The sequence below is a fragment of the Peromyscus eremicus genome, chromosome 1 (genome assembly GCF_949786415.1).
Source record: "Peromyscus eremicus chromosome 1, PerEre_H2_v1, whole genome shotgun sequence".
NCBI lineage: Eukaryota > Metazoa > Chordata > Mammalia > Rodentia > Cricetidae > Peromyscus > Peromyscus eremicus.
Window position 1 is genome coordinate 31,975,158 of NC_081416.1, and position 22,954 is coordinate 31,998,111.

Below are 22,954 nucleotides of genomic sequence, written 5' to 3' on the forward strand. Positions count from 1 at the left end.
ACAGGAAAACACGGAAGACAAATCCCTTATTGCCCAACAGGCAGGATTCATGACAACGTGTGTGGATACATTGCAGAGAACAACTGAAGTACTACCACACGTTCCTCTGCACACAGCAGAAACCACTCAGCAGAGAGAATAGAGACCTAAATGGGACAGCTCCTTTTCTTTTTTCTTTTTCTTTAACTTATATTTTTTTTATTTATTTTACAATCCAACCAGTTTCCCCTTCTTCCTCTCCTGTCATTCCCTCTTCCCACCTCCCCCCGCCTCCAATCCACTTCTCTGTTTCTGTTCAGAAAGGAGAAGGCCTCCCACAGGTTATCAACAAAGCATGATATATCAAGTTGCAGTAAGACTAATCACATCCTCTTGTATTAAGGCTGGGCAAGGCAATCCAGTATGAGGAATAGGTTCTCAAGAGCCAGCCAAAGTGTTAGGGACAGCCCCTGTGCTCCCATTGTTAGGAGTCCCACAAGTAGACCAAGCTACACAACTGTCATATATGTATAGATGGCTGGTCCCATGCAGGCTCCCTGATTGTTGGTTCAGACTCTGTAAATGCCTATGAGCCAAGTTAGTTGTTGCTATGGGTTTTCTTGTGATGTCCTTGACCCCTCTGTCTCTTACATCTCTCTCTTCCACAGGGTTCCCCGAGCTCAGCCTAATGTTTGGCTGTGGGTCTCTGCATCTGTTTCCATCAGTTACTGGACAAAGCCTCTCAGATGACTATTGGGGTAGCCACCAATCTGGTCACAGGAGATGACCAGTTCAGGCTACATATCCACTACTGCTAGGATGCTTAGCTGGGGTCATCCTTGTAGATTCATGGAAGTTTCCCTTGCATCAGGTTTCTACCTGATCCCAAAATGCCTCCCTTTCCAGTCATCTCTTTCAGTGCTCTTCCCCTCCATCCATTCCCCAACCTGACCCCTCAAGTTCCCATCCCCACCTGCCCCCAGTCCACTCAGGAGATCTCTCTTCTATTTCCTGTTCCCAAGGAGATCCATACACTCCCCTTGGGCCCTCCTTATTACCTAGCCTCTCTGGGTCTGTGGATTGTAGTGTGGTTATCCTTTATTCTACAGCTAATACCCACTAATGAATGAGTACATACCATGTTGGGACAGTTTCTTTTAAAGGGAAAGACTCTCTTGGGACTCTGCGGTGGGTGGAGAGAGCACTAAGAGCTTCAGTAAGGCTGTGACCACGTGACCAAGGTGCCTGGCTCCCTTCATCTCAGTAATGTGATCTGTTGGTTTTGATGCTACTGTGACACTCTTGTCAATAAGGCAAACTGGGGCTGCAGACCTTGTAAGGATTAGCTATGAGAGGTGGGAAACCAGAGGGGTCTCCCCAAAAGTGAGAACTCACTGGGAACTAGGCTTTGGGGGACTAGAGCAAACAGGCAAACTGTCACTTTGGAACCTTCTTTGTGAGCATCTCAGTGCCAGGCTTCAGGGGTTTGTTTTGGGTTTTTTTGTTTTTGTTTTGTTTCTTTAACCTTCACAGCAACTCTGCAAAGAGAAAGAAGTTAGGATCTCCTTGCTATGTAATGAGAGTCTATCTCAAAAAAACAAAAACAAACAAACAAACAAAAACCACCAGAGCCCGGGGCTGGAGAAATGACTCTGTTTAAGAGCACAGGCTGTTCTTCCAGATGACCCAGATTATATTCCCAGGACCCACATGGCAGCTAAACAGCCACTTACAGTCCCTTGGATCTGATGTCCTCTTCTGGTCTCCACATGCATTCATGTGGTGGGGGCACAGATGTACATGCAGGCAAAACACCCATGCACATAAAATAAAAATAATAAATCTAAAAACCAACCTAAAACACGGAGACTGCTAGAATTAAAACACTCTAAGATGTAGGAATAGGGTTTTTTTGTTTGTTCGTTTTAAAAGGAAATCTTTCTCTTTTTTTTTCTATTTTCCTTTTTTAAAAAAGATTTGTTTTTTTATTATGTATACAATGTTCTGCCTGCATGTATGCCTGCATGCCAGAAGAGGGCACCAGATCTCATTATAGATGGTTGTGAGCTGGGAATTGAACTCAGGACCTCTGGAAGAGTAGCCAGTGCTCTTAACTTCTGAGCCGTCTCTCTAGCCTTTTTTTTTTTTTTTTTTTTTTTTTAAGAAAACCTTTCTGAGAAGGACTCCAATAACAGAAGAAATAAACCCAAGGATTGACACTGAGAGTACATTAGAAGGCTTTTGCAGAGCAAGTGAAAAAAGCCTCTAAGACTGATGTGGAACTTTAACCCCAGCACTCAGAAACCAGAGCAGGCAGATCTCTGTTAGTTCAAGGGCAGCCTGGTCTACATAATGAGCTTCCTGGCCAGCCAGGGCTATGTAGTGAGAAGACCCTGCCTCAGAAAGAAAGAAAGAAAGAAAGAAAGAGAGAGAGAGAGAGAGAGAGAGAGAGAGAGAGAGAGAGAGAGAGACAGAGACAGAGACAGAGACAGAGACAGAGAGAGAGAAGAAGGAGGAGGAGGAGGAGGAGGAGGAGGAGGAGGAGGAGGAGGAGAAGGAGGAGGGAGGGGGAGGGAGGGAGGGAGGGAGGGAAGGAGGGAGGAGAAAAATTCTAGTTATTACTTCAGACAAGGAATTAATATCTAGATATAGTTTTTTTTTTAGCTCAGTGGTTTCTTCACTATTGGTGTGCCTCCTACCTCCCCCTACACACACACACACACACACACACACACACACACACACACACACAATGTCAATCCCTTCCATCTACCCCTCAAAAAGAAGGTAGTGAAAAGAAGGGATTGTTGGGGTTCTGAGCCTGAGCCTGCTGGGCAGTTAGAAAGGGAACAGAAACCAAAACAATCAACGGATGTGACAGAGATTGACAATCAAGAAGTCTAAAGCCGAGTGGGCATGGAGGGCAGACAAGGGGTTAGAAAGGAGGTGTACTGAGACTGTGTCCACCATTACCCCTCTTGCTGAGAGGGACTGGAGAAACAGCCTCAACATGAAGTGCAGGTCCTGAAGAAGGAGATGGTGTTTTCGCCAGAAGGAGGAAGTGGATGTCCAGGAAGAAGCTAGCGCCACCTCTTTGTAGAATGGAACCCCCACCTCAGGAACAGCAGCTTCACACACCATAGACGCTTTCCTCACTGTAGGCAGTGTATAGAAAGAAGTCTTCTTCATGGTGTTCCTGGTATAGCTGGCCATTGTGTCATTGGTGGGTGGAATCACGTAACTGACAAAGAAAAACAAGGCATCCTCAGCACGGAGATGATTCACTTCCGGATCAAGAAGTAGAATTGGCCAACTGTAAGATCAGAAGGCACCGGATATTTTTATCCAAATCTCCTATCCAAGCTTTATCCACCATCACCGGGACCCGGTCTGGTTATTTTTACGGATTGTCTCACTCTCAGAGCAGCGCTTCTCGAACTGATGCTCCTCTTTGTACATTCTCCCGAGAGAACCTGGCTGGACCCAGCTGAACTGAGGAAACCCGGAGTGGGGTCGGGTAGGGGGCGGCCTCAACAAACCTAGATATAGATTTTTAAGCCATAAAAATTAACTCTAGAAAAACAAAACTGCCATTCAATAAATAGGCAAAATAATGGAACAGGCAGTTCTCAAAAGAAGAAACACAAGTACTTTTAAAATCTTCAATATTCTTAGGCATTTGTAGAATGCAACCTTGAGATTCCATCTCCCCCACATACACAATGGAATTTTATTCAGCCAAACATAAAGCTGAAATTATAAAATTTGTAGGAAAATGAATGAATGTGGAAATTATTATATTGAGTAAGGTAGCCCAGACTCAGAAAGATAAATACCATATGTTCTCTCTCAAATAAAGATCTTAGATTTTAATTTTTATATGTATGCATATGTGTGGGGGGTATATACCATGAAACTAGAAAGGCAATGGAGAGGAGGGGAATCAGGCTCTGAGGAAGTGGGTAGGGATGAAAAAGAAGCTAATAGAACACATGTGACATGAAAGTGGAGAGGAAACTACGGGGTAGGAAGGGTTCAGGTGGGGGCCAAGGATGAGGGATAGAAAGGATGAATGAGGATCAGTGGGAAATGCCGTAATGAAATCCATGACTCTGTGTCCTAATTAAGAAATACAGAAAGAGTGAGCAAGCGTTGGAAAGCAAAGCCAGAAGCCATGGTCTTGTAGTCATTACTTCATCATGTCTGTCTCCTTCCAGAGTTAAATCTTCATGATGTGAGTTAGAAAGGACTTCGGAGTCCTATTTTAGACTTTTCTATTTAACATGGCCTGTGCCTGATCATTCTCTCTTGCATTGTTTTGGAAAGACACTTGATTCAAATTGTAATGGAACACTATCTAGCAATGAGCAAGGGTGATCACTGACTTGTTTCCTGAAATCAAAGTGCTAGAGAAATCTCTGAGTATAAAATACCACTAGAAGGTCATGATGAAGTTTTATATGATGAAGGAGGGATCAGTTTTTTCTTTTAATCGTTTTTCTATCCTTGTTTGGAGAAAGTATATGTCGATGGTTCAATGTCCAGCCTTCAGTTGGATGTTGCCCTTCTTTCTAGAAAAATAGATTTAATGAAGATAGGCCGTATATTAGAAAATCCTATTAATCAATAATTTCATAAGAAAACAGCAAGTTGGGAAAACTTCTCACTCTGCTGCTACAGCTGAATGTTGTCCGTGGGTCTCATCCCACTTTTGTTTAAAAAGGTAAACATATTTCCAGGGCCTTTATTGCCATTTAGCAACAAATAATTTATGTGCTCTTCAGTATGAGGAAGAATAATTTTATAACTTGTATAAAAACACATGACTTTAAAATTATACTATAAGTTAAACCCTAAGCACAAAATAAAGTATTTCTGATAAGTAATTACAACAGTGAACTCCTGTCTCTATGATAATATCAGTATAATTCTTGGTGGTAATGCATATCTATTCTAACTAATCTATATTTCTCTGTCACGCAAAGATAAAACTGAATTTCTAAATAACTAATTAAATCATCCCTTCTCTGACATCCTGCCATGAAACTGAAAAAGAATATTTTTCCTATGAGAACTACTTAAAAACAAAAACAGCAATAGTCGGGCAGTGGTGGTGCAAGTCTTTAATCCTAGCACTTGGGAGGCAGAGGCAGGTGGATCTCTGAGTTCGAGATCAGTCTGGTCTGTGAATCAAGTTCCAGGATAGCCAGAGTTACACAGAGAAACCCTGTCTCAAAAAACTAAAAAATCAAAAACAAACAGACAAAAAGCAGCAATATACAAGTCTTTGTGTCCTTATGTACATGCATATTACCAAATCATTATCGTAGCTTATTTTACAACATTAGGAGCAACACAGGCCATGTATTATTATCATCACTCTTGTTATCATCAAAGGCAAATCTAAAAAACTTTATCACAGTTTATACCACTGTTTTTAAAAAAAAAAAAAGCAGCTTTTGTAGAACACAGATGCAGCTTTCAAATGACAACTGAAGCCTCATTCCATTCATTCAGAGGCTGCAGGTGGAGTAAATGGCATTTGTAGCAAAGGCAATAATACATTACACCTTCCAGAGCTTCCTTACCTTGAAGTTTTAGGTGATTTTCATTGAAAGGCTAGGCAGCTTTATAAACACACCAGCCTAACTTGACTACTTTGAATAGACATAAGTATTTCTAATGTGGTAGGAGATGAAGGATTTTAGAAGTTTAGAACAATGTTTATAATAGTCCATTCATCAGCCATTTCTTTCCTTGAATCACTCTGCTGCTCTCTCACAGAATCCCATAAAGTGGAAGAGAAAGAAAAGAATGAACTGATTCCTTTTGAATAAATTCAGATTTTTTTTTTTGGATGTCACTAGTTTGGCCCTGCATCTACGAATTGCAGAGTATAAACATTTATATGAAATAAATTGGCAGTGTTGTTTAATGATTCTTTTTTGTTGTTGTTGTTTGTTTGTTTGGTTTTTCGAGACAGGGTTTCTCTGTGTAGCTTTGTGCCTTTCCTGGAACTCACTTGGTAGCCCAGGCTGGCCTCGAACTCACAGAGATCCGCCTGGCTCTGCCTCCCGAGTGCTGGGATTAAAGGCGTGCGCCACCACCGCCTGGCTGTTTAATGATTCTTAAAAGACTTTTTAAACTTATTTGTGTATGGGTGTGCTTACATGAGCTTATGTGCAGCACCAGTGTGCAAGAGCTGAGGAGACCAGACGTGGGCATCACGTCCCCTAGAACTGGAGGTGCATGTGCATGAGCTTGCCCCGGGGATTCTGGGAATTGAACCCGGGTCCTCTGCAAGGGAAGTGACTGCTCTTAATTGCTGAGCCATTTCTTCAGCCCCCAAAAATTCTTTATATAACATTGCTAAAATGGGCTTCTTTGTGGTTTTTTGTTTTCTTCTGTTATTTACTTTTTGAGAAATTAGCCTCATATAAACTCTTCAGTGCTATTATTTTTTTCATAAACCTATACATACACAAATAACATATAGCAAACTAAATTCTATATTATCATGTATGATGTAAAAGAGATCTTAGCACATTTCTGAATTGATAATTTGCTGTTACATCTAATTTGTACTTCAACTTATACTCAGAAATGCTTTATAAAAATGTCTTTGTATCTGGGCAGTGGTGGCGCACACCTTTAATCCCAGCACTCAGGAGGTAGAGGCAGGCAGATCTCCATGAGTTCGAGGCCAGCCTGGTCAACAGATCATGTTCCAGAACAGCCAAGGCTACATAAAGAAACCTTGATGTTTTTGTTGGCATAGCAGCTGCACCTGGATTAACTGCTGTTTCAGCCAGTGATTGAGGCTCCGCAGTTACTGGCCTGCCTTCTCAGGCAGCAGTCTGGCAGGACAGATCTGCCTCCTGCCACTGCCACCAAATGTAGTTTTTAACTAACTCTATCATTATAGTTACCAATAAGATTCAGGATTCAGAGGTTGGGGTGAAAAACCTGCTAGTTCAGAGAGGTTGAGGAGCAACTAGCTGACCTTCCCTCTTTGCCAGTGTCTCAGAAAGAGAGCATTCTTCTGCTCTGCCAAAACAAATGGAAAAAAAAAAGACTGCCACACTCAAAGTCCCTCCCTACTACTTCCTGTACATCTCTCTATTTGTCTTCTAGATGCCCTTTGACTCTCTACGATTACTTCCTGTCAACTAGTTGCTGGCTCCACCTCCTGACCCATGGTATATTTTATTTAATTAATGTAAACTCAGGGTTCATAGTGTGATTGAATATTCCACAACAAGGTTTCGATTTTGCAGTGTGAAGAATTTAGAACTCTTGATGTTATCCTTATGATACCCATAAAAAAGATAATCACACTGAAAATCAACAAAGTTTCCTGTAACTTTACTTTTCTGACTAATTCAAGGAAAGCTAAACCATGGACATGCAAGTAGATATGAGTAAATACACTGGCAATAACTTACTCAAAACAGTTAGACACCATTTCCCTGGTCAGAAAGAGGGGGGCATCTGCTGTTGTTTTGCTAAATGTTATACTGTCAAGATGATTCTAAATAGTTAGGAGTGGCTGCAAGACTGGGCGGGACACAGGAAAACTTCGGACAACATTTGATGCCCAATGTGTTGGCTCAACTTTCCACCTAAAACTTGAGAGAACTTTGAAAGAGTCTAAAACGGAGCTAAAAACAGCTTCCTAAATGTGTCACTCATGCAAGCCATGAGCTATACTATTGAGGGTTTGCAGTGTGTGGGCTTGATCTGCAGTATGATGGATTCCCACCACGGTACACAGAGGCATCTCCAGGTCGTGCAGTATGCTACATGGTGGATTTAGCTTTTCCTAGTACAGACCAAAAAAAAAAATGTTTCTGGGCTACACACTGCTGGAGTAGTATGAGAAGCTACGCCCAAATTTCCAAAATATTGTTTATAAATGTTTATTTTTATTTAAAGGGGATTGATTATAAATGCAATCTCTTTCTAAAGAAGAAAAAGGATACAGATATGATAGGATAAAAAGTAACAACCTGTTTAAAATGTTTTACATTGATATGGAATTTAGTTTATTGATACAAATTTAAGGTTAATTTTGTTATACTGTACATATATTTCTACTCTTGTTTAAGGTATTATGTTTATATAACTTATTTAAATTGTAATGTATAATTAAGAAATACAGATTAATAATTAGTCTTCAATGATAGTCAAACTTATAGTCATGTTAGCTAAGTTTTCTAGGTATATATAGATATAATTCAATTAAGTAGGTAACCTTCAAACACTTCAAAGACCTACAGAATATGGCATTTAAAATGTTTTAAAACTTAGACTTTCTGGACACTGAGACACGTTTGCTCCTGACAGTACCAATTTACTTCAAAGAGAAGGATAGGCATCAAAGATACTCTATATGGAGTTTATCTTCCTCTTGGCAAAAATAGCCATTTAGGCAAGAAACTGCTCTTGCCTGGATTGCTGATAATATCTTATGTAAACTGGACATGCAAGACCCATAAGAATGTGACCACTGAACTTTGCAAGGCAAAATGGTTCTTCAGGTTCTTGCTTCACAGAGGAGACTGCCAAATATTCTGTAAAACACAGGGAGAAGCAACTAAAAAACTCTAGGCCTATTGGCTGAAGATGGATGCCCCAACTTTACAGAAGAACTTTGAATGACTGTCCAGGCATGCAGCTGTCTCTGTCATTTCCAGAATTTTGGAAGTTGCTTACAATGTATTTCCTGTTTACTTAGGTAATATTATATCCTTCTGGGGTCTTTGATGTAGTTGAAAACTAGATAGTTATAATTTTCCTTGGTTATGATAAAAGATAAATTAGATATGAAACTTTAGACTCACAAATATAGGATAGATAGAATATTTTCTTTAATTTTTCCAAATACAAATAGAGTAGATATTGTCACTGTAATTCTTGCTTGATAACTGTTCTATTATATGTAATTTTACTATGTTAAAGTAAAAGCCTTCCTTTTTGATTAGACAGAAAAGGGGAAGTGCTGTGGGATGTCTTTCTGTATGCTGTGAATATGTTTTGCTCTGACTGGTTGATAAATAAAGTTGCATTGGCCTATGGCAGGGCATGATGGATCCAGGCAGGAAAATCCAAGAGAGATAGTGAGAGAAGAAAGGAGAGTGGAGCAGATGCTGCCAGCTACTGCCAGGAGAAGCAAGATGTAAAAGTACCAATAAGCCATAAGACACATGGCAAAGTATAGATTTATAGAAATGGGTTAATTTAAGATGTAAGAACTAGATAGCGAGAAGCCTGAGCCATTAGACCATACAGTTTGAAAATAATATAAGCCTCTGTATGTTTATTTGGGTCTGAGTGGCTGCAGGACCAGGCAGGACACAGGAAAATGTCCAACTACAGTGTGTGGCTGGGGACAGGCTTTGGCATTTTTGAAGAGCCCACATCATTTCCAGTTAACTCTCTCTGCCTCATGTTTGTCGACCAAGGTGTAAGCTCTCCACTACTGCTCCAACACCATGCCTGCCTACCTGCTGCCATGCTTCCAGCTATGATGGTCAAAGACTCTAGCCCTCTGCAACTGTAAGCCCCAAATAAAACACTTTTTTTAATAAGTTGCCTTGATCGTGGTGTTTTGTCACAGCAACAGAAAAGTAACCGAGACCAATACGTATTCTCCTTCCATTCCACTGGCAAAGTCAGCGAGTGGTGCGCCATTCATTCTACGTGAACACGTTCCATTTCAACCACACATTCTGTTGTTGCTCATAGATGTTATAATCACTCTGTGAACACAACTTGTCAGAACATTTCCCAAAGGCAGGTTTACAGAATATTAGAAATGTGCTGTCCTCTTCAATTACAGGAGAGGGGCTTTTGTGTATACAGCTTTCATTACAAACACATTATGTCATATAAAGCATATAGGCTTTGTGCTTATAAACATGATGTCTCCTATGTAACTGGAGATGTTTATTTTAGATAGGCTCACACTCTACCAGGCTGGCTGACCTGGAACTCACTATGTAGATCTGGCCAACTTCAGACTCACAGAGAGCCTCTGTCACCTGCCTCTGTCTCCTAAGTGCTAGGGTTAAAGATATGTGCCACCATATCTGTCCTCTGTCTCCTAAGTGCTAGGGTTAAAGGTATGTGCCACCATATCTGTCCTACTAGAGATTTTCTAAAAGGGAAATGGATGGAACCCAGAGAATGTGCCATCCTGTTCCATCTCACAAGAGAAGGAACTGAGTGATGCATGCTCTATCCAGCGTAAACCTATTATACCTTCTAAGAACACATTTCTTATAGCTAAAAAACACTATGTTTACTATGTAAAAAGAACTATGTTGGAACTTTTCCAAAAGAAAGGCATATGGAGCACCAGAATAACCTTATTTCTTTCACTACACAAGGGAAGATGGGTACCATGAATCTTACCTTCATGATACAAGCACATATACAAGCACATATTCCTTAGTGCTCCTCAATGCTGCACTATGAGAAAAGAAGATTGTTAGAACAACTCCGGAAGGCAGATTGACAGAATTTCACCAAATTCACTAATGGAATCCAGTACACCACATCCCCAAGACCCATGTACAATGCCTGTGTACATGCTGCATTCATCACAATAGGGCAGGGAACCATAAAATTTGTTGAGTTTTTATTAATATAAGAAAAATGAAGTACAAGGAGCTGGGGAGATATCTCACTTAAATCACCTGCCATGTAACTGGGAGGACCTGGTTTGGATCACCAGCATCCATGGAAAAGTTCAATGCTGCTATGAATATGTAAAATCTCAGCTCTAGGGAAGTAGAGGCAGGTGGAGAAAAAAGTTTCTCTTTGCTATCTTATGATCAGTAATTAGGAGCCTGGAAACTAAACGTTCCAAAGATAGATTGGTAGGAGAAAAAGGTCCTGTGCGCAATGCACATGCACATGAGAGGCTTGTAAATGAGTCATTCAGAGAAGAGGTGGAAAGTGGGGGTTTATAAACCTAACAGCTGAGAAAAGAAGGAGTGAGGAGGCGAGATGGAACTGGGAAGAATGAGGAACTTCCTTTTTGTTTGTGTGAGACAGGGTCTCTCTATGAAGCTCTGAATGGCCTGGAATTCACTAGGTAGACCAAGCTGACCTGGAACTCAGAGATGATCCCCCTGCCTCTACCTCACAAGTGCTGGGACTAAAGGCGTGTGTCACCACCCCCAGCAACAAATAAGTTTCTTAAGGAAAACAAATGGCACATTTCAATTTTTTGAAATAATGTCCTTATGCAAATAAAATCCTTTTAGAAATCACAAAATCCATACAGAGGGGTTTATAATCGCTTTTTCCTGTCTTTATCCTAAAAGTAGAAGCCACTATGAATAGGAATTTATAGTAGTCCTCACTCATTGGATATTTCTACTTTTAGATAAATGAAAAAGGCTGGAAGGTGCCTGTAGCTATTGAATCTCAAATGTTTCCGTTTAAAATAGTCCTTATGCTAATTCTAGATCCCACAATTATAGATTTAATCACCTTATAAAATCTGGCAAGTATTGTACATAGAACTCCCTATTTCATGGTGGGAGGAGGGTAGTTTAGCACTCATAAAGATCATCAAAGAAATCACTTACCAAAGATGGTTTCTTATCCATTTTTCTAGGCTCTGAGCTTCTATTACACACAATTGTTGTTCTTTAAACCTGGCAATTACGTATGTTCTTAAACTAATTCAAGCAAACTATTATTACAAATAACCATAAACACTAGGTAAGCTGTGGGTTTGCTTGTGATTCATGTCTGTTATAACATTTATTGACACGCCTCTGCCCCACACATTCATACCACCAGGCTCCATCTGCTGAAGGGTGTCCAGCCCCTTCAATAAGATGTTTAAATCTTGTCTAGGCATTTATGGTTATGATTCTCACCTGTAATGGCAAAGCCTTGCCCAATTAATTTGATGCAAGAACAAAACTAGTTCCAATGACTTAGCCACAGGAGGTCGAAGAATATCAGGAATCTTCTGAAAGAAGTCCTCTGTCTTCATCTTACTCTTCTGCAATTCCCAGGCTCTGCATACTGAGAGCTAACCCAGATCCTGCCAACGGTGCTCCATTTTTACCACATGCCCTGGAAACCTTCCATGATTACCACCTTGTTGAAACTGTCTTTGTCACTAGAGTAGTCTGAGAACCTTCCATGCGTCAAAGAACAGACTGGATCAGACATCTGAGCATGTCTCTAACTGGGGAAAACCATTGAAAGGGCTTAAAGAAAGAGAAAGAAAATTTAATAAAAGAAGTGGAGTATCCTCAGCTGTAAAATACAATGATTGTTATTTGTTCTTGATATACAATGTCAGTTTAAAGCTTTGGGTTTAAAGACTTTGTTTAACCTTGTTTCAGCAGACAGTACATACTGAAGAATTATTGATTCATTAGGCACATACCTGGAGCCTACATCATATGATCTAGACATGGAAAGTGTCAATGAATTAAGCCAACAAAGATCTTTCACTCATGGAACCTATATGTAAGTGGAGGATAGAGGAGACAATGTGTGTTCAATCAGTAAAGGACAGAACTATAAGAAATAAAAAGTTTAAAAAAAAGAAAAGTGGAACTGGGAACAGAAAGTCAAGATTCTGGGCACTGGTCATAGTGCTGAACCAGGCGTTAGTAGTAGTGTTGAGCAGGATGTTGTAGCAGTGTTGAGCAGGGTATGGGTAGTAGTGTTGAGCAGGGTGTTGGTAGAAGTGTTGAGCAGGGTGTGGACAGTAGTGTTGAGCAGGGTGTTGGTAGAAGTGTTGAGCAGGGTGTTAGTAGAAGTGTTGAACAGGGTGTGGGTAGTAGTGTTGAGCAGGGTGTTGGTAGCAGTGTTGATGTTGAGCAAGATGTTGAACAGTTGAACAGGATGTTAATAGAGTTGTTCAGCATGTTGTTGGTAGCAGTGTTGAGTAGGGTGTTGGTAACAGTGTTGAGCAGGGTCTTCAGGTAGACCTCTTTGAGAGGATGAGACTTGAGCAAAGTAGATGAAGAGATCAGGTCAAACAATATGTGAGAAAGAATGTTCCAGGCAGAGAAGGTAGCTGAATAGACTCCAAAAGAGACATATAGAATAAGGCCAATGCAGCACAGAGGAGTGAATGGAATTAGAGGTGTAGTCTGAACTGACAGGGCTGTCACAGGGACTTGAGGTGGTCCCCCAGACTCACCACTCACCCTCATCCACCCTGATATATGTTGCAGCAAATTTGTTTGCACTGACACCCGGACACTGACAATAAAGCTTACCTTGAATCAGAGGGTGGAGTCAGTGATTGGCTGACCGGAATTAGTCATAGAGGTTTTGGAGGACCCAGATAGGAGGGCACAGGAAGATATAGGGAGGAGTTTAGAGAGATTAGTGGCCTTTTCAAATAATCTAGGAAATGTGGAGAGGCAGGGTCATCTAATTGTTCTTCTGCCGCTCTTTGGATCTATCAGGTTTTTACCCCAATATCTGACTCCCAAGTGTTTATTAATAATAGAACAATATAAGTAAATGCTTCAGATATGTGTTCTTATTCAATGTCCCCTATAGCTTTGAAGCACATTTGTAGTGGAAACTTGAGCCATCGGGCACCATTTGTAGCTGGAGTTTTCTTCCCGGGTCCTGCCAAGCCCTGGCAGTCCGACAGCCCATTTATAAAATAAACACACAGACGCTTATATTATTTACAAACTGTATGGCTGTGGCAGGCTTTTTGTTATCTACTTCTTTTATCTTAAATTAACCCATTTTTATAAATCTATACTTTGCCACGTGGCTCATGGCTTACCGGCATCTTTACATGTTGTTTGTCATGGCGGCGGCTTGCAGGCCTCTCTCTCTGCCTTCCTGTTCCCTCAATTCTCCTCTCTGTTAGTCCCACCTATACTTCCTGGCTGGCTACTGGCCAATCAGTGTTTTATTATTTAACCAATCAGAGCAACACATTTGCCATACAGAACATCCCACAGCACACATTCCCTTGTATATGATTCCTTCATCACAGGTCATGCTAGGTATCTCTTACATCATGCCTCCTTCCCTCCCACCATGTGTATGCCTCCCTCACCTTCCTCTATGGGACTCAATTTGGAGGAACCACATTTGGTCCAAGTTGGCCATGGCCTTCTCTTTCCTTCATGCTTGCATGGTTTGGGGCAGAAGTTTGTGACCCAGTTCCAGTCAATTTTAAGTGTGAACAGTGACTGTCTCCTGCAGTAGTTCCTCCTGAAGGAAGGAGTGTCAGAGAAAACAAGGCCTCCTTAGCTTACGGTGAGCAGTAGCTCTGTAGCTGTGATAGCTGGGGTGGAAGCAGCCATCTTGCAATAGTAAGCGAGTGACACCAACATTCACTGCTTAATGATGGAGAGATAGGTGGCAACTGTGGCCACTGATGGCATTGCTGGGATGCCAAGCCAAAACTGCCTGTATCTGGATCTTGAGTGCTTCATCAGTAACACCGCACTTTATATGCCTTTGTGACATGAGCCAGGCTTACCCTACAAAGTACTCTAGTGTTTGCAGTTAACAGATTCCTAAATGTGTGAGCCTTAAAGGCTCATTACAAATTGTATAACCTCAGCTACGCGTCCCTGTGCCTGTGTAGCATTCTTTGTCCAGGGAAGCAGCTCATCGGTGCTGCCTGTCTGGTGGTACCTATCTGTGTCTCATTTGGAATTGAATTTCAGTGAGGTAGACCTTTTCTTCCCTGTGAGCCTAGAGCTTGCATATGGAGCCTTCTGTTCACCTCAGGGACCACCAGGCTCCTCACACGTACAGACGCTTCAACCAAATGCCTTAGGACGTCTGTGGTGCAGGTGCTGTGCCCAGGCCCCAGTGACTTCTCAGCCTCGCTTGAATCCATCTGTCCGACTTGAGTCTTCAGTGCCTACTGGTACTGAGCTGTTAGTGAGCTCCCTGCTTGCCCCTGCCATGGCTGCTGTGGGTTTACTATGAAAAGGTGGAAACCCCTTAGCTGTGCATACAGACACCAATGCAAGGGCAGGACAGACATCTCTCTTTCCAACTGGAGTGTCCAAAAGTTTTGAGCAAGGCTCTGCTCTGCTGAGAGGATCCCGGGGGTGGCAAGGGCAAAGGGCTCTGACCCCTACTGTGAAGAGGGACTGTCTATGACGTCACATGGTGTCCTAGTTTACTTTCTATTGCTGGGATAAACACCACAACCAAAATCCATGTTGGGAGGAAAGGGTTTATTTGGCTTAAAGACCATAATCCTTCATCAGGGAAACCAAGGCAGGATCTAGAGGATGAACCTGAAGGCAGAACCTGAAACAGGGGTCATGGAGGAACATTGTTTAATGGCTTGCTCCCCACGTCTTGCTAAGAATATTTTCTTATACAACCCAGGACCACCTTCCCAGGGGGTGACACTGTCCACAGTGGGCGATGCCCTCCCATATCAATTGTTAATTAAGAAAATGCCCCACACATTTGTCTACAGACCAATCTTATGAAGGTATTTTCTCAGTTGAGGTTCCCTCTTCCAAGATGACTCTAGCCTGTGTCAAGATGACAGAAACTGAGCGTCACACAGGATGATGACTCTGCCCTGACCAAGCCAAGGAAGAGAAGGTGACACTGAGTGTGAGTGGCTGGTAAAGGCAGGCAACCAAGAGCATCATAGAAAAGACTCAGGCCCCTCTCCCTTGCTTCCTTCAAGTAAGGGGTTTTTGTGAATCTCACCACAGATACACAATGGCTGCTGAGTCTCATGTAGTCCAGTATTTGGCTTTCTAGATCACACATGGTCTTCAGGCTATCACTGGAGATACAATAGTCTGAAAATATCTTACATCCTAAGAGACCAGAACTTTTTCCAGACCCCACAGCCAAAGTTAATAACACACCTTGAAGTCATTTTGTTTAATGGCTCAGCCTGTTTAACATGCCTTTAAGAGAGTAATGTAACAACCAACCTTGCTTGCCTTGAAATTCCCATATAATCAATGTTTACAACATAAGCTAATGCATAGCTGTAATCTTATGTACTTATCTTACATGCTCTTGACCCATGTGTATCAACCTCCTGAAAGCAGCAAATACATAAATTGAAAGCAACTTCCTAAAATCTACCATCCATTTACAGACATTGGTTGATAAACAATGATATTTGTTATCTAGGTCAGCTGGGATCAGTTGGCGCCATTGACTTAATCCCTTGTAAAACTCTGTTAAAGACTTCTGTAAAGTTTCCCATTCCTTCCCCCATGTGATGCTCTCTGGTGCTGTTCAAGAAATACAGAGCAGAGCCCTTTGTTAGAGACAGACAACACTCACATACAAACACACACACACACACACACACACACACTCACAGCTCATGCAACAGACATCACAGAGAGAGACAGACAGATAGAAACAGACAGACACATATAGGGACAGAGACAAGGACAAGCAGATTCACAAGACCAGCCTTCAGGCAGGCACAGATTCAGACTCACAATAGATGGACAGAGGATGAAGGACACAGGGAGCATAAAATAGAGACTGCAAACTCAAACTCACTCTTCTGTAAACCAAGGGGGAAGAGTTTCTACTTCTTTACTTAATGTGACACCAATGCATTATTGGTGGCTTGGAGTTAATCACTAATACCTTTAATCCACGCCCATCACTGTCCTGCTGACTACTGTGGTTCTTCCTTCCCTGAGCCTTTTTTGTCCTCTAACAAAAGGGACCTGGGTTTGTATCTTACCAGGTTTGTCCCTTGAGAATTGGGAGATTGTGGTGATATTGTGTCCCCCAATATATTGTGCACCCTAATAAACTTATCTGGGAGTCAGAGAACAGAACAGCCTCTATATTAAATGTAGGTTTAGGCAGTGGTAGCACATGCCTTTAATACTAACATTCATGAGGCAGAGATCCGTCTGGATCTCTGTGAGTTCAAAGCCACACTGGAAACAGCCAGGAATGGTAACACATGCCTTTAATCCCAGGAAGTGATGGCAGGAAGCAGAAAGGTATATAAGGAATTATAAGCTTTTTAGGTCTGTTAAGCTTTGAGGCTTTTAGCAGCAGTTCAGCTGAGATCTATTTGGATGAGGACTCAGAGGTTTCCAGTCTGAGGAAACAGGATCAACTGAGAAATTGGCAAGGTGAGGTTGGATGTGGCATGTGCTGTTTCTCTGATCATTCAGCGTTCACCCCAATACCTGGCTCTGGGAGTGTTTTCATTAATAAGACCTTTTAAGATTCATGTTATAGGAGATGTGAACACTCGGCCAGAAACAGCCCCATGTCAGATATTTCCAAAAGCCATCAAGTCTCTGGTTTTGACTCAGTGGCCATCTGTTTTGTGTCTGAGTGCTAGGAAGGAATTGTACCCCAGCAGCTAGTAGAAAGTCAAGCTTTTCAACCCAGGATTCTCAGTTTATGCAGCTGGGAAGAACAGTCAGAGCTTCAGCAGCCAATGGCAGAAAACCCCACCCAAAATGATATAAACATTCAAGCAGGGCAAGGCATGTGTGAAATCAGCAGGTGCAGCGGCAGGTAACATGGGGTGAAGCTACACGTGGGAGTTAGGTAAGGATTCAGGAAGCACTTCTGCCCTCTGCCCTTGGCCCTCTGTCATTCTAGTGAGAGCTCTGACTTTAAGTTGACAGAGCTGTCAACAGTCTCTGAAACCCTCACTCATGATTCCAACCCTGGGACCTGACTTGTGCAACTTTATTGATCACATGACCAGACACCAGCCAATTACACTTGCCATGGAAAATAGCTCTGTTTACTGAGCAGGTGGTAACAGTGTGGCTGCTGTCTCCAAAGAGCCTTGGGAGCTGTCTTGAGATGCCCAAGGCAGTGGAATTCAAGGTGAAAGTGCACATGTCCTATGTGCCTCACTTCCTACACACTCCATGTCCATGCTTTCTTCTCACATACACTCAGCTTCTCTTCAGGGAAGGATTTAGATCACTCCTTCACTTCAAGGTCCAATTCCCCTCTTGCTTAAAAGAAACAAGACTTGCTCCTAGCCTCTAACCCTGAGCATGGTGTGAGACCACATCACAATCAGTTATTCAGTCCATAAGCATTCACTGGGCAATTTCTGAAGGACATGTCTTGATAGACATTGGATCCAGGAATTGTCAAGACTAATGACATTCCTGTTTTCAAAGAGATGACTGTAGCACAATCCAGAGAAACCAGGATTTCTCACAGGCAAATACATGTGAGGTAAGTTCCCATGACAACAAGGAGTTATGTCTGGGACAGTTCATGGAGGTGTGAGGAGATGGGATCAGACTCTCTGAGGAAGTCACACCTGGCTAAAGAAACATTGGTTGGGTCCAGGTGACCATCAAAACAGCAGTGCCTTGGGTTGTTCCTGTCATGTGAACAAGGGTGACATTCCCAAAAGGCTCTTGGCAACCATTTCTTGTCAAGAGTCTACTAGCCAATATTCTGGGTCCACATGCCCTCTGCCCCCTGCTTGACTCTGTCTTTGTTGTGTGACAGCCACTGACAGCACGTGCATGACTGAGCATTGCAAACTCCATTGACACTCTGTTTGTGGACACTGAAATAGGAATTTCATACTGAAAGACCCCGCTTATAGCAGGCTTTTACTTAGCATAAGAAACGCCATTCTGCGAGGCAAGTACCAGAAAAACAGGGCGTCCTTGGCCTAACTGCAAAATGTACGTTTAGATAAATCACTTGGCATAAACCGTAATCAGCCAGCTGCAAAAGCCTGGGACCAAGGAAACACCCACCCTGACCACCCGCCCTGGGAGAGAAACCGTTGAGTCAAAATAAGATATCTCTGGTTGGCCACTTGGCCTTGGGGAATAAACAATTGGGCTGGGAAAGCACCCCCAAGGCCAAGTCAGCCACACACATCAAATTTCCGAGAATTAAAAATATGTCCCCAAGTTCACCCTGGCCTTCTTTGAATCAACCAATGGGAACCCTGTAACTATGCTTCTCGCTTCTGTAACCGTGCCTCTGCCCCTGGGATCATATAAAAAGTTCCCTTTACCCAAAGAGGGCGCGCAAAGTCCTCCAAGAGACTTTGTCGCCCCAGGTACCTGTGTGTCTGAATAAACCCTCTTGCTGCTTGCATCTGATCCGTGGTTTCGGTGTGTTCCTTGGACTTGGGGTCTCTCCTGAGGGAAGATCTCCTCCGGGGGTCTTTCAATACAAAGAGGTCTACCCTGAAAAACCTATTCAACACTGTTCCCAATACCACCCTCTGACACTGTTCAAAGTAGCAATTCCACCGAAATTCAACTTGAAGAACCAGTGAGTTTACTGGGATTCTTTGCAGGAGTATGAGTGAGTGCTTATTACAGGAGCATGGATGACTCAAGGCATCACTGAAGGGAATGCCCCCAGCATGGATGGAGTGTTCCTCTTGCAGACAGCTGGCCAGGTCAGAAAGTCTCATCCCTCCCAGCAGTTTTTCTGCTTGTCTGACCTGGGGTGGATCTTGTAAGTTTCAGGGACTCCCTGAGACCACCACTTGTTTATTTTCTGAGACATGAGAGCCTCCCTCCAGATGGATAACGTTTACATTCAGAATACATTGCTACACAGCACATGTCCATCTTGGTGCACAAGCTGTAGCATGCACACCCTGTCTGGGATGGTCAAATGGCAAGGAACATCAAAGTAGAAAGAAAGCAGCCAAAGACACGCCCAGAGAGGAACCCATGCTGTGGGGTTCCAGCAGACTTCTACATCTCTGGGAAGTGTCACCTGGAGTGTCACAGCCCATGGTGATTCTGGGCTGTGGTTGTCTCCCACAGAGTCCTCTAGGAACTGAGCTATGGCTGGGTGAATGCTGTCTCCTCTCTGGACCATTGTTTTCTCCTTTGCGAAAGGAGGCCCTTGGGGAAATAAGCTTCAACTCTCCCAGCTCTGGAGCATTGAAACGGGTTTTAACATGCACCCCGGCGAGATATCAGGCTTTCAGCACCATGGACAGGATGTGGCACGCCCTGAAAAGGGTTTACCTGACAACCAATCACCACTGAGAACACCCATGTGTTTCCTAAATCCCTGTGAGCCTGTGGGGAGACATTATCTTCTAAGGATTCAGTACTCCCAGCTTCTGAGGCATAGCTGGATGGGGCTCGCATATTTCATACCCTCCACCCTTTCCTGCCATCCTGCACTGTCCATCAGTGTTTTCATTTCTATGCTTTGGTACCAGCATTCACTTATTGCAAGAGTACAGAGAGGCTGAATGTTCTGTGTCATCAACACTAAAGCCCTGTGGTTTACTGAGTATCTATATGTGACCAGTCCCTGTGCTCTGGTCAAGCAGGGACCTAGGAGTAACAACTTGATTGCTTAGGTTGTTATTCTTCACTTTCAGGAAGCAAACAAAAAAATTTTTTTTCTGGAGTAGCTAATTTGAACAAATCTCTGGACCTACTAACATTCCTACTCTGTGTATGATATGTCCTTTGTCTCTTGTCCTGTTGATTCCTCATATACTTTTTGTAATTGAAAATGAAAAAGAGCGTGGCATTGTGGCACATTTCTTTAGACTTGGCACTTGGGAAGCAGAGGCAGATGGGTCTCCATGAGTTCAAGCCCAGCTTTGTCTATATAGCATGTTCAGGATAATCCAGATGACATAATAAGACCCAGCCTTTCCCAGGTGTCTTGTTGGAGAGCACCCAGTGGTGGTTTGCCATCACTGAGTTGATTTTCAGATGTCTGAAATGCTGTCTTCCAGCTCAGTTACCCACCATGCAGCCAGAAGAGTCAGTTGTTACAGGACCCAAGTCCACATGATGGTTTTCCTGTTGTCACAATGGAGTCTGGTCCCTCAGTAAGGAGGACAACAAGCCGCTCCCTTTAATTCTGCATTGGATCAGGTCATCAAGTCACCCACTAGGTGTGGGGAAATTCACAAATAAATACAGAGAGCTCTGCTTTCCTGACTGGACCCAACAGAGAAAAGCCAAGGTCAGTCTCTTTCTCCTTGTCTGTTGACCCCTGCATCTAACCCCCTCATCGCTAGGTATTGTATCAAAATGTTATACACAGTCGATGTTTAGAGGAGCAGTAGACATACGCCATACCTTTTGTGGAAAATAATACCATTTCAGGGCTGCCAGAGATGGTTCAGTGGCTAACAGCACTCACTGCTCTTCCAGAGGACCCGAGTTCAATTCTCAGCAACCACATGGAGGCTAAACACACCTGTAATGCCACCTCCAGTGCCACTATGTCAACTTCCCTCCTTTTTTTTTCATTTCATTTCTCTCTCCATTTTAGTTAGAAGACAATTGTATACGAAAGAATCATTTCTAGTTGCTTTTCTTGCTATCAGTACAGAATGGGTGAGGAAGAGAAAAATAAAGTCATATTCTATATTAGAGAGACTTAAAAATTACAACTACTGGCCCAGAGTATTTCTTACCAAAAAAAAAAAAAAAAAAAAACCTTAGCAATGAAGAGGAGAGTGAAAAAGACCAACAGGGCTGTGTGTTATTAGCTTCCCTTTGAAGGCCATTGTGCAGAATCCCAGCATCAATGGTGAATGGCCCTGACAGAATCACATCATTATTCCACTGATTTCCCTTCCACTTAAGATGCAGCCTCCAGTCCACTGGTAGAAAGCAGATACAGTTGCTAGGCAACCTCCTCCTCCTCCTGGAGGTTGGGAATAGAGGTTGATGTTGGAGGAAACAGGGTAGAATGTGGCCTGTAATCCAGCACAGCATGCCTGGGACAGACAAACTCCACATGTGTACTTTAATTTCCAAGCAAAAAAAGATTGAGTGTAACTGTGACTTATTTGCTCATTTGACTATTGATGGGAGAAGGTGAGGATAGATGGGGAAGATGGGGGTAGGAAAGGCAGGCAGGCCTTTCAGAGTCCTCCTCCCACAATGAATAATTCATTCAATATCTTACACAGACAAAAATTGGGGTGGAGAGGTCAATGTAAGTGACTTTCTCTCTGTAGAAGGCACAGAAGATGTGGTCAGTTTTATTAACGACTGAAATACGACCTTTGCTTTTTATTTTTCTCTTTTCCTTTTAAAATGTTAGGTTTTCAGATTTTATACCGCTTCCCTGAAGACCCATTCAGAGGAGAAATTGCAAGATAATGTTTACAGTCAATCAGGCCCCTTGAGCCCATCACCTGTGCTTTCCCAGCCCAGACCTCTCCAATCTGTGGAGGGGGGAGTGAGTACCATGGCCTTGAGGTGAGCAGCATCGATGTTCCCGTATCTGTCCACCTCCACAGGCTGGATCTTCATGCTCGCCATGCAGGCACTTGCTGGATTCATTCCATGGGCTGACTTAGGAATGAGACAAACCTTGGGAACACAAGGAAGAGAGAAAGAGAGAAAAATCATCAGGGTGTCTCAAGTTAGAGGAAGTCTCCTAACATGCCTAAGACACAAATTAGGCGCCATGTGTTTTCACTAAAGCTGGCCACTAGTGCCTTGAAATCTGCTGTCATCAGTGCTGTTATTGCAAAACAGTGTCCCCAAGAGGAGTTTCCATTTGAATCCCCAAATACTTTCCTAAAGATGTCAGAATGCCTTCCCCTATCCAGACCACTAAAGACAGCCTGTGCCTTTTCTAACCTTGTCTTGGATGTAATCTATGGAAAGCATCTCTAAGAATCAAGATCAGAAGTTGAACTCTAGGACTCCAATGCCACATCACAGCTTCAGTGGTGCTCTTGGCTGAACCAGGACAGACAGATAGATGACAATGACAGACATACCCCAGGGTCTCCCCCGGTCAATACAACTGTGCCAACACTTACTGGGATCACTCTGCTGTGAACGATTTGTGTGAGGATCAAAAATTCAGCCTGAAAAATGATCGACACCTGCCCTGTGTTCACATGACTCATTCATTAGTAACATTAGCACACGGAGAAAAAGTATTTAGTACCCACAGTACAGTACATAACTGACTAAATGGGGCATGGCTTCAGTTGAAGAAATCAAAGGGAAGTGTCTCAAGATTACAGACT

General features: G+C 42.7%; 1 pseudogene; it reads right to left on the reverse strand.

Annotated features, from left to right (window-relative positions):
* Positions 1-3,109: 3,109 nt before the first annotated feature.
* Positions 3,110-22,223, reverse strand: LOC131902809 (gamma-aminobutyric acid receptor-associated protein-like; annotated as a pseudogene).
* Positions 22,224-22,954: the final 731 nt, after the last annotated feature.